Raw genomic sequence first — 12,217 nt, 5'->3', positions numbered from 1 at the left:
TCCCGATATTTGCGACCAACATTTTTTAGATTTTTTGCTTCAGATATTTGATGTCTAAATCCCCAAACTCTCCTTGTAATCCACCTATCATAGGATTCCTTAGTCTTTAAGCAAGAACAAAGGGTAAATAGCCTTTTATATAATGTTTGTAATTTTCATTACAGAGAGAGGTCGAGGAGCTTGTTCTCAGACATCCTTTGTACAGTTTTGCAAGGAAGTAAAATACAGAGCCTTTGCTCTGCCTTACCTTCTCGTTTTGATTGTATTGTATTTATTTAATTTTTCTTACTAGCCAAACAAGCTCTGAGGATGTTTCCTCAGAGAATGAGTGGCTAGGCTTTTAGTTCCTTGGAGCTAAGGTTGCCAAGTAAGGCCTCAAATGCAAGAATTGGTAATTTTGTTGTTTCAGCCATTAATGAAGAGAAAGTGTGACTCATTAATGATTTATATGTTTTTAGTTAACTTAAAACACCTTCAATTCACCTGAGCCAACACTTGGTAATGCAAGTGATCTCCGTCCATGGAGATGCACTAGTTTATCTCTTGCGAGCTTTTGGGAGGTGACTTAAAGGTAGGATTTTCTAGAATTGCCAACACTTGGTAAGCTTTTGGACTCCAAGTAGACATCCATTAGTTATCTCTTGCGAGCTTGAGAAGGAAAGTCCAAGGTTAATGATCACCTTAAATGGCAAATGCTAGGTGAGAGGCACGAGCCATTGCAAGTTGCATCAGTGAGAGAGAATTAGTGCTGAAATCCATTAAAGGGAAACATTTGTACAACACCGGTTAGAGAATTAACTATATGTTAATTCTCTAATGCGAGGAAAAGATTCAAGTGACCGGAGCTCTGTTTTTGCATGAGGAGCCTCCCCTGTGAACCTAAAACTCCAAGGAATGCTTTCCTTCATAAGTAATTTCCATTACTTTCTTTTTAGTTGGCTTAAAACAAAACTTTTTTCAACCAAAGTTTATGTTTTCTTCTTAAGCTAACCTTGAAATGAAAAAGCACCAATTCAACTTTGAATTGATATCAGTTGTAAGTTGAAAACCCTTCCCAGTGAACGATCCTAGAGCCACTATGCTATATTAGCTAAGGCTATCCTAATGCATTGTGATATAGGTTATAAATTTTGTTGATTACTCCCTTCTGAGGACCACAATCAAGGAACACCAGCTGGACACAAATCAAATGGCACCACTGTCAGAGACCATTGAGAGGACATGAATCAGCTAAGACACCAATTGGGAATGAATCAATAAATGCGTCTTCAACTACAAAAATTCAATGTAGCAGTATAAGTTCAGAAGCAGTAAAGGCATCCACAAGCCACATATTATGCATGTGAAGAGAAGGACAAGAGAAAGAGAAGAAAGTGATAAACGGATGAATAAACAAAAGTCAAAAGTCTCAGAAGACTTTTACCATCTTTATATTTATACCAAACCTCTGAACATCGTAAATATTTTCCTACCGTCCAACCACTTGAATTTAATTCTCACCTGTCACTTGTAAATACTTTGCCTATAAATTAGTGGTAGTAAAAGAAAAGAAGTGTGCCCGAGAAAGTGTGTCCAAAGGTGTGTGCAACAGTGTAAAGTTATCTGTGAAAGAAAGTTGTATCTTCAGCCTTGTACATTTATCAACAATCAATAAGAAAGTAAGAATTTTATGTTAAATTTCTGCCTTCATTTAGAATTTATTTTATTATGTATTTTCCTTACCCTTATGGGGTAAAAGGGGTAAAAATGTAAAGTAGGGAAATGAAAATTATTTGAATTATTTTTAAGTTTTCTTTACTAGTTAATATATGTAATATACATGGGTCCTTTTTATATAATGTTCTCATCAACATAAATAAAATAAAAAATAAAAATAAAAATCGAGTTATTTAGAAAATTTTGGGTGTAAAATCATGTTTTAAAACTAGAGTCTTTAGTCTTAACCCTTGACCTGAAACCCGTTTTTGCCAAAAAATTTGCGTGTTAGGGAGACTCTGTCTGGTCAAAAGAGGGGTATTACCTTGACACGAAGTTATGTTTTAAAATTTTTTAATTTTATTACCTGAATTTTTGAGATATCCGATTTCAAAAACTTAACTTTTATACATTAAATGGTTTCACACTATAAGCACTGACGCTTAAGTTAAATATATATTAAAATAATAATTGTCTGAAAATATTTATATTATTTTAATGAGTGTTTGAAAATTTTATATTAAAATATTAAGTATTTGGAAATGTTTATATTATTTTAATATTAGCAATAAATGTGTTCACACTTTAATTCAATATAAAACTTTCATTAAACTTTCATCAAAGTAATAATAGGGGTTTTGAAATCTCCGTTAATAATGAAACTTTTATATTGAATTAAAGTGTGAACACATTTATTGCTAACATTAAAATAATATAAACATTTCCAAATACTTAATATTTTAATATAAAATTTTCAAACACTCATTAAAATAATATAAATATTTTCAAACAATTATTATTTTAATATATATTTAACTTAAGCGTCTGTGCTTATAGTGTGAAACCATTTAATGTATAAAAGTTAAGTTTTTGAAATCGGATATCTCAAAAATTCAGGTAACAAAATTCAAAATTTTTAAAACATCACTTCGTGTCAAGGTAATACCCCCCTTCTGACCAGACATAGTCTCCCTAACACGCCAATTTTCCTGCAAAAACAGGTTTCAGGTCAAGGGTTAAGACTAAAGACTCTAATTTTAAAACATGATTTTACACCCAAAATTTTCTAAATAACCTGATTTTTTTTTTTTTTTTTATGTTGATGAGAACATTATATAAAAAGGATTCATGTATATTACATATATTAACTAGTAAAGAAAACTTAAAAATAATTCAAATAATTTTAATTTACCTACTTTACCTTTTTACCCCTTTTACCTCATAAGGGTAAGAAAAATACATAATAAAATAAATTCTAAATGAAGGTAGAAATTTAATAGAAAATTCTTACTTTCTTATTGATTGCTGATAAATGTACAAGGCTGAAGATACAGCTTTCTTTCACATACAACTTTACACACTGTTGCACACACCTTCACACACTTTCTCGGGCACACTTCTTTTCTTTTATTACCACTAATTTATAGGCAAAGTATTTACATGTGACAAGTGAGAATTAAATTCAAGAGGTTGGACGGTAGGAAAATATTTACAGTGTTCAGAGGTTTGGTATAAATACAAACATTAAATAATCATAATGTAACATCTCTTTCTCTCGTTCTCTTATTTTTTTTCTTTCTTTCATTCTATCAACTCTCTCATTTCTCGTCTCTGATTCCTTCCTCCCTATTATATATATTGTTAAAGTAATATATAGTTGTCTTTACTTTTATTTGTGTTGTTTTTATCCCATTTTACAACACGTTATCAACACAAATTACTTTAAAGGTAATTCTAGTTATTAAACTTGAGGTTGTTTGTATAGAATAAAATTTTACATATTTATATTACTATTGATTTTGTTCATTTAATTTGTGTTATATATTGTTAAAAGCTGCAAGAAAATTATTTAGTTTTGATTATAATAAAAAGTTATACTAATGTTATCAATTTATTGTAACTGATTCTAATAATAATGTTTTATCATATATATGAAGTTTTTTAACAATGTTGAATCTCACAGAACTCGAATTTGTGGCACTTGACCTTTTGGGAAAGAACTATCTATATTGGATACTTGATGTTGAAATTCATCTTAATCCAATGAACCTTGGAGCTACAATCAAAGAAAGAAATCAAGCATTCCCATAGGATCACGCAAAAGCATTGATTTTCCTTTACCATCATCTCCATGAAGGTTTAAAAAGTGAGTATCTTATAGTAAAAGACCTTTTTACTCTATGAAGTAATTTGAAAGAAAGATATGACCACTAGAAAACTATGATTCTCCCAAAAGCTTGATATGATTGGATGCACTTAAGGTTGCAAGATTTTAAAACTGTTTGTGAATATAAATCCGCATTGTTCAAAATCAGCTCTCAATTAAAGTTGTGTGGAGAAAAAATCACAAAAAAAACATGTTTAAAAAAACTTTTACTACATTTCATGCCTCAAATGTGCTTCTATAGCAGCAATATCAAGAGCGTTGATATACAAAAAACTCTGAATTAATATCATGTCTTCTTGTTACTAAACAAAATAATGAGTTTTTGATGAGAAATCACTAGTCTCATCCAACTGAATCTGAACCATTCCCTGAAGCAAATGTAATATCGTCCCAAACTCGTAGACGTGGACAAGGACGAGGATGTGGTCGTGAAAGGAATCCTCATTACCATGATTTTTATGGTAGTAATTCCTCAAATTCTCATAAAAATAAAGCCTCATTACACCACCAAAAGTCAAGTAATACAGAGGCAAAACAAGAAAATGGGAAGTGTATACAAGATAAACCTTCCAAGAACCATTAAAATAATTGTTATAGATGTGGTATGAAGGGAAATTAGTTACGTAGCTATGATACACTCAAACATTTAGTCGACCTTTACTAAGTATCAATAAAAGTAAAAGGAAAATAGATAGAGATGAACTTTACTGATGGTGATAGATTGGACCTAGCTTACTATGACATTGATTTATTTGGAGGTCCAAGTAAAAAACTAACCATTTAATAAATGATGATAATACTAACATTGATTGATGTTACTTTATATATCAAATAATATATTGTTATGTCTTATATTTATATCTTGTTATTACATTTTTTTTTTATATATTGTTATTTATATTATGCCCTTTTTTTAATATTAGTTATATCTAAAATCTGTGTTATTTTGTCTCAAGATGAATGAGGATGATGTATGTCTCGCAGACTGTGCAACCACATACACAATTCTTTGAGATAAAAGATACTTCCTCGGATTGATATTAATAAAAGTTAATGTAAGTACCATATTTGGCACTACAAACTTGGTTAAAGGCTTCGAAAAAGCAAACATAATGCTACCAAATAGAACTAGATTCCATATAAATGATGTTTTATCTTCTAGCAAATCTAAAATAATTTTGCTCAATTTCAAGGATATCTGAAGAAATGGATATCAAATTGAAACTATGAATGAAGATAATATAGAATATCTTTACATTACTTGTATTATATATGGAGAAAACTTATAGTGGAAAATTCCCAGCTTTCTTTTTTAGGTTGTATCATACAACTATAAAACATATGAATCATATGTTGTCATGAACTAGAAGTTCAACAACCCAAAATTTTTTGTCCTTTGACAAGACACGTTAGGTTACCTAGGGTTTTCAATGATGCGTTAAATAATCGAACACTCACATGGGAATCCACTAAAGAACCAAAAGATTCTTTTGCCCAACGAATACTCACGTGTTGCCTGCTCACAAGGTAAATTGATAGTAAGACCATCTTTTACTAAAATCATATCCAAGTCACCGGTCTTTTTAGAAAGAATACATGGAGACATATGTGGTTCTATCCATCCACCATGTGAACCATTTCGTTATTTTATGATCTTAATAGATGCTTCTACTAGGTGGTCACATATTTGTCTCCTTTTTACACGTAATGTTGCCTTTGCTAGGCTCTTTGCACAAATGACCAGATTACAAGCACAATTTCCATATTATCCAATTGAGACAATACGTCTTAATAATGCTAGAAAATTTACTTCTCAAACATTCATTGACTATTGTATGTCAATATGAATAAATATTGAGCATCCTATTACCCATACTCATACCTAAAATGGTTTAACAGAATTCTTCATCAAACATCTTCAATTAATAGATTGACTATTACTAATGAAAATCAAATTACCTACTTCTGCCTAGGAACATGCTATTATGCATGTTGTAGCTTTAATCCGTATTTGATCTACAACTTATCATGAATACTTCCCTTTACAACTTATACTTGGAAAACAACCAAATATCTCTTACTTATGGATTTTTGGTTGTGCAGTATATGTACCAATTGCACCTACACAACGCACTAAAATGAAGGTCCCCAACGACAACTTGGGATTTATGTAGGTTTTGATTCTCCATCTATTATAAAATATCTTAAACCTTTGACAAATGATGTTTTTATAGCCCGCTTTGAGGATTGTCATTTTAATGAAAGTGTTTTCTTCTCATTAAGGAAAGAAAAGCCGATTCTTGAATAATGGCGAGAAATTACTTAGAAGGCATCTACTATGTCCCATCTTAATCCTTATACAAATCAATGTGAACTAGAAGTTCAAAGGATCATTCATTTTCAAAATCTTGCAAATCAATTACCAGATACATTCATAAATACAAAGAAAGTAACAAAGTCACATATCCCGGATGCAAATACTCCAGCATGGATTGATGTCCTTGTAGAACAATTAACAAATGAATCTAAGATACACCTAAAGCGTGGTAGACCTATCAGCTCAAAGGATATAATTCCCCAAAAGAAGAGAACATAAAGAAAATTTGTTACTCTAGAAGCAACCATCAAAATGATTGATCGATCTAAAATTAAGAAATCTATTGCCCCAAAAAAAGAACAAATAATGCAAAAAGTCCTTGAAAATGCACATATTAAACAAGAAACCCCTAAAAAGGCACATATTGAATAAGTAGCCCCTAAAAAGGTACAGGTACCTAAAAATTGTGAGATGTCAGTAAGTTATGTACACACAAGAGAAAATGTTAATAATATTTTCTCTTTCCAAGTGGCCTCTAATATTATAAGAAATGATGAAAATCTCAAACCATGAAATATGGAATAATGTTAACATAGAAATGATTGGCCAAAATGGAAAAAAGCTATGTAGGCAGGGTGAAACTCATTAACAAAACGAGAAGTTTTTTAACCAATAGTCCAAACACTTGAAGATGTAAAGCCTATTAGGTACAAATGGGTATTTGTACGAAAACACAATGAGAATGATGAGATCATAAGATATAAAGTACGATTAGTAGCACAAGGTTTCTCATAGAGAATTGGTATTGACTACAAGAAAACATACTTTCTCGTCATGGACACAATAACATTTCATTTCTTAATTAGTTTGACAGTCTTAGAAGGATTGAATATGCATCTCATAGATGTTATTATATCATATTTATATGGATCCATAGATAATGATATATACATGAAAACCCTTGAAGGATTTAAATTGCTTAAAGCAAATAGTAGAGAGCCTCGTAACATGTACTCAATCAAGGTACAATGATCCTTGTATGAATTAAAGCAATTTGGATGCATGTGGTATAATCACATTAGCGAATACTTGCTAAAAGAAGGGTATGTGAATAACCCTATATGTTCATACATCTTCATTAAGAAATCAGAAACCAGATTTACAATTATTGCAATGTATGTTAATGGCTTAAATCTTGTTGAAACTCCTAAAGAGCTCACAAGAACAACATATCATTTGAAAAAGGAATTTGAGGTGAAAGATTTTGTCTCAGCCTATAGATCGAGCATTTTCTAAATGGAGTTTTAATACATCAATCAACATACATTAAGAAAATTTTGAGGGGTTTTCATATGGATAAAACTCATCCTTTAAGTTCTCCAATGATTGTCTAATCACTTAATATGAAAAATGACTCATTTCACCCTCGCAAAAAAAGTGAAGAATTACTTGGTCCTAAAGTACCATATCTCAACATTATTGGTGTACTTATTTATCTTACCAATTATACATGTCCAAATATTGTTTTTTTGTCAATTTATTAGCAAAATACAGTTCTGCTCAAACTTGAAGATATTGGAATGGTATCAAACATATATTACATTATCTTTGTGAAACTAATTACATGAGTCTATTTTATTCAAATGAATCAAAACAACAATTGCTTGGATATGCAGATGCAGGATATCTTTCAAATCCACACAAAGCTAGATCACAAATAATGTGTTTCATTGTCATGGTCCTGTTATTTCATGGAGATTTGTCAAATAAACAATGGAAGTCATATCATCAAATCATCATAAATACTTGTAATTCATGAAGCAAGTCATGAATGTATATGGTTAAGATCTATGATCCAACATATCAAAGGTGGCCTAGAAATATTATTTAAAGATAATGTTGCATTCATTGCATAGATAAAAAGAGGTCATATTAAAGAAAATAGAACTAAATACAATTCACCAAAATTCTTTTATACACATGAACTCCAAAAGAGTGGTAAAATTGACGTTCAACAAATACGCTCAAATGATAATCTAGCTTATTTATTCACAAAGTCATTGTCAACCTCAACATTCAAGAAGTTAATACACAAGATTGGAATGTGCTGACTCAAGGATATCAACATGAGGGAGAGTATGCTTGTAAAAGGGTGTTATTGTAGTATACTCTTTTTCCTTTTTGTCCAGGTTTTGTCTCATTGGGCTTTATTGGTAAGCTTTTTAACAAGGCAATCCTAACATACCAAGAATGCTTTAAAGAATTATAAGAATGTTGTACTCTTTTTCCTTCACTAGGTTTTTCTTATAAGGTTTTTTACTAACAAGGTTTTAATGATACATATTCTTTAGTGTGGTGGACATCCAAAGGAGGGTGTTGTAAATGAAAGGTGAATGTCACCACTTAAAACCCCCTTATTAAACAACATAATAAGTCTTCCATTAATGCTCTCCATTAATATGAATAAATAGAGGCATTAATGGAGGACCTCTATGAAGCCTATGAAAGGTCTCCTTCTCTTGTACAAACCTATCTCGAGCAAGAAAGAAATCCCTCCCTTTTTCTCATTATCTCTCTCTTATTCTCTCTTTCTTTCATTCTCTCAACTCTATCACTTCTAATGTCTTATTCTTTTCTTCCCAATATATTTATATATAATGTTAACGTAATATATAGTTGTCTCTACTTTTATTTGTGTTGCATTTATCCTCGTTTTATAGCAAAGAAACATTTTTAAATATTTGAAAAATCACTTATAATGTTAAAAAAAAAAAATCACTTATAATGTTTTTTAGAGAAACACTTGATAAATGACTCTCATAAAAACACTTTTAGAGAAAACATTACGAAACACTCTTAATACATCATTCCAAAACATATTTTAATTTCTTAAAAATTAAATGATAATAATAATAATACTTTGTAAACAACTTTATTTTCTTAATTTTCCCTGTAAATAATTATATTTATAAATTCATAAATAAAAAATTTGAAAACCCGAGTCTAAGCCCGAGGGTCAAGTTACCTATCAAGAAGATATCAAAATGTAGCATCCCTCTGAGCCCTAAACAAATGTCTCTACTAATTAAGTTGGGATAACTATGCCAATTGATTGATTAATCTATGGATACCATAAATCAATTTTACACATCAAAGTACATTCAATGTATGTCATCAATCAAACACTGAAAAGCGTATGTGATTTGCAAGTTGAGCGTTTCCATAAAATGTAAGAGTTAATTGGCAAATAATAATATTAAATTGTACAAGAAGCATTACATACCAATAGCAAGCAAAATTTAATACCACATGATTCAAACATAGCAAACAAAACAATTATAAACAAGGTTCACTCATGCGCATGGCTTTAAATAAAAAGATAAGGTGAAAACTTGCGTACTTAGATTAGCAAATAAAGCGTTCTTCCAAGGGAAAAATTTTATTTACAAAATATAATAGCTATGAATTTAGAAGAAAGACTTAAATCTAAATAATTGCACATGCATCAATGAGAGATTAAATACGAGCAAAAGAAAATAACTGGATTTAAGATTATAGAGGACTTGTGTTTTCAACTTTCATTTTATTCACTTTGTTTGACTAATCTTATACTATTTTATAACATAATTTTAGTGATTCCTATTATTGTTAAGAGTTGAGGAATTCTCTAAATAATATGGATTTCAATTTAAGAATTCAATATTGGAATAAATGGAAAATCATATGAAAGTAAAAAAATTGATTTTTCTAAAATCATTTCAAATGTTGGGAGTTATTAAGTCTCATTTTAATTTCCACATATTCATCCACAATGTCTCCATTACCTGGAGTTATGAAATTAATTCGTGTCTACTTAAAATCATTTTTAAAACATTTTTCAAATATGCATACCAAATAAAATTAGTTGAGAAATTTGATACTTTATTATCCAAAAATCTAGATTAGTTTTAAAGGAAAACTAAAGATTGTTCAAGAAGAGGTAATTAAAAAAACCAATCCGAAAGTAAATTTATTTGTATACATGTAATATCATACTTAGGATTATTGAAGAATCGAAGTATAAGTGTATAAATTTATATATGAAGTATAAAAAGAATGATTTATTCATCATAGAAAATAAAATCAACCTTTCATGAATCAGGATTAAAATAAGTTTACTTAAAGCCAATTGTCATTTGGTTTTCCAATGGCTTTTTCTTTTTGAATAGAATGGAACTTTCAAATCTATGATGATGGTATCAAATTATAATTAAGAAATCAAATAGTATCCTATTTTTAGTTGAAACCAATTTGAATATCACTCCATGATAAAAATACTGGAAAGTATTTGAATATCAAATATAATTATGAAATCAATGTAAATCCACTGGGACAGCCTAGTTGGTCAGGACAAATACTGGAAAGTATGATCCCAATAAATGGCACATAATCCTAGGTTTGAATCCTACCAATGATGATACCTTGAATTTACCTTACCTAAATTTCAATTTGATTAAATCAGTTCAGAGTATGGAGGCATAACCTGTGTCCCTAATTGAATTAAATCAATTCATAAATTAATTGAGACATGACCTAGGTTTTATTTAATCAAATCAAACCATATTAATAAAGACAAATTCTAAATTTCCCATTGAATTAAATCATTCCAAAATTAATATAAATGCTACCTAGGTTACAATTTAACCAAATTAGTCCAAAATCAATAGAGGCACAACCTAGATTTCTAATTGAATCAAATCGGTCCAAATTAATAAAGAGAATATCTAGATTTCTAATTGAACTTAATTAGTACAAATCAATAGAGGATAAAAACCCAATCAACAGAGATAAATTTAGATTTCTAATTGAATTTAATTATTAAAAATCAATAGAGACAAATTTAGAAAATTACATATTACAATTCTAAGGTAATTGGATCAGTACATAGCAACATAGAAACAACTCTGATTCCTGGTTGAATTATCTAAGTAAGAAAATATTTAAAAATAAAAAATAAACATCTAAAAGCCTAAAATGAACAAATCTATATAAACTAACAAGAAATTGCAATCTAGGATTTTAAAACAACCAAATCAACTCTTAATAATCAGAAAATTAAAAGTAATACAACCTAAGGTTCTAAAATAATCAATTCTATACAAATCAACAGAGATTTTCAAGAAATTACAACCTAGGGTTCTTGAATAATTCAAATTTATACAAATCAACAAAATTTGATAAAATATATATATATATATAATCCAAAATTCCACAAACAACCAGATCTAACCAAATCAACAGAAATTAGAGAAATCATAACCTAAATTTCTACACCAATAATCAAACAAAATAAGAGCACTAGAACCTGAAATAGAGGTTCAGCTTATGAAACCGAGTTGCTTGATGATCTTCCCTCCAAAGACCTCTGCTAACAGTTCTGAATTCTTCCACCGTGGATATTGAATCTCACTTCTCAACTCTCTCTAAAACCACATTTTTCTCTTCTCTCCCATTTCAAAGCTCTCACTCGCTCAAGAAATAGGAAAAAGGGTCAAAGATCACCACAGAGTCGGTTTTGTTCTATTTAAATACCCTTTTCTAGAAGCATCTAGAGAATTCTTACCTCACGTGACTCAACTCTCACTTGAGCTCCGTGCATTCCACGTTTGGAATCCTGGCTCTCCAACTTGCCCCCAAGTTTTTAACCAAACAGGGCCTTAAACGAAAACCCATTTTTTCGCCTTTTTACCCGGTCTAACACTCGGCCATTTGTGATTGCTTGATACCTATGAAGCTTAGAAACACAATAAAAATAAAACCCTGAAGATGCTCAAGACCTAACCAGAGGTTTCGTGCCTAGGATTTTTAGCTTTCAGAGTAAAATGATAAATATCATTCAAAACAGGTAGCTTAGGGTATATTAATATTAGTATAGTACTTTTTGCCGCCATCAGGTTGGGACCGCCGACATTTCCCTTATGATGTCATTTTCAATACTTGTTTGAGTACCTGTAAGTAGTGATTAAAATATAACGATACTGATATATCGTGCATTGATC

General features: G+C 30.1%; 1 long non-coding RNA gene across 1 annotated transcript; it reads right to left on the bottom strand.

The window, feature by feature from the left end:
• Nucleotides 1–3,682: 3,682 nt before the first annotated feature.
• On the bottom strand, nt 3,683–12,019 carry LOC109122379 (uncharacterized). The gene is made up of 2 exons (XR_002029830.2): nt 11,524–12,019; nt 3,683–7,920 (listed from the first exon to the last, which is right to left on the bottom strand). It is a non-coding gene; the product is annotated as an uncharacterized LOC109122379 (long non-coding RNA).
• Nucleotides 12,020–12,217: the final 198 nt, after the last annotated feature.

The sequence above is a fragment of the Vitis vinifera genome, chromosome 3 (assembly GCF_030704535.1).
Source record: "Vitis vinifera cultivar Pinot Noir 40024 chromosome 3, ASM3070453v1".
NCBI classification, from domain to species: domain Eukaryota; kingdom Viridiplantae; phylum Streptophyta; class Magnoliopsida; order Vitales; family Vitaceae; genus Vitis; species Vitis vinifera.
The sequence above is the reverse complement of the archived record's forward strand: the minus strand, read 5'-3'. Positions and strand labels throughout refer to the sequence as shown.